The sequence below is a fragment of the Acyrthosiphon pisum genome, chromosome X (genome assembly GCF_005508785.2).
Source record: "Acyrthosiphon pisum isolate AL4f chromosome X, pea_aphid_22Mar2018_4r6ur, whole genome shotgun sequence".
NCBI classification, from domain to species: domain Eukaryota; kingdom Metazoa; phylum Arthropoda; class Insecta; order Hemiptera; family Aphididae; genus Acyrthosiphon; species Acyrthosiphon pisum.
The window spans coordinates 29,877,704-29,878,016 of NC_042493.1; positions in this window are offsets into that span (position 1 = coordinate 29,877,704).

Genomic DNA, 313 nt, shown 5'->3' on the forward strand with positions numbered 1-313 from the left:
AATGTTCTTAGTAATAACTAATAAACGTTTCGGGTTAACTACGTGTCTACCCGGTCTACGTATCAGCGTCGTATTCGCCGACTGTCAACAGGATACCCGCATTCTGCAATTAAATGTTGAAACTATCACAAAATAAAATTATTATTGATTAATTTATTAATAATAAGTATGTGTGAGTGTGGTACTGCGGTTCTATATGCGGTTCTATTAATTATGTTCATTAGGTAAAACATAAATGAATTATTAAAAAATATAATATATGTAGGTATAAAGTAAATTTCAAGTCGAAATAATATTTTGAAGTTTTGTTTTT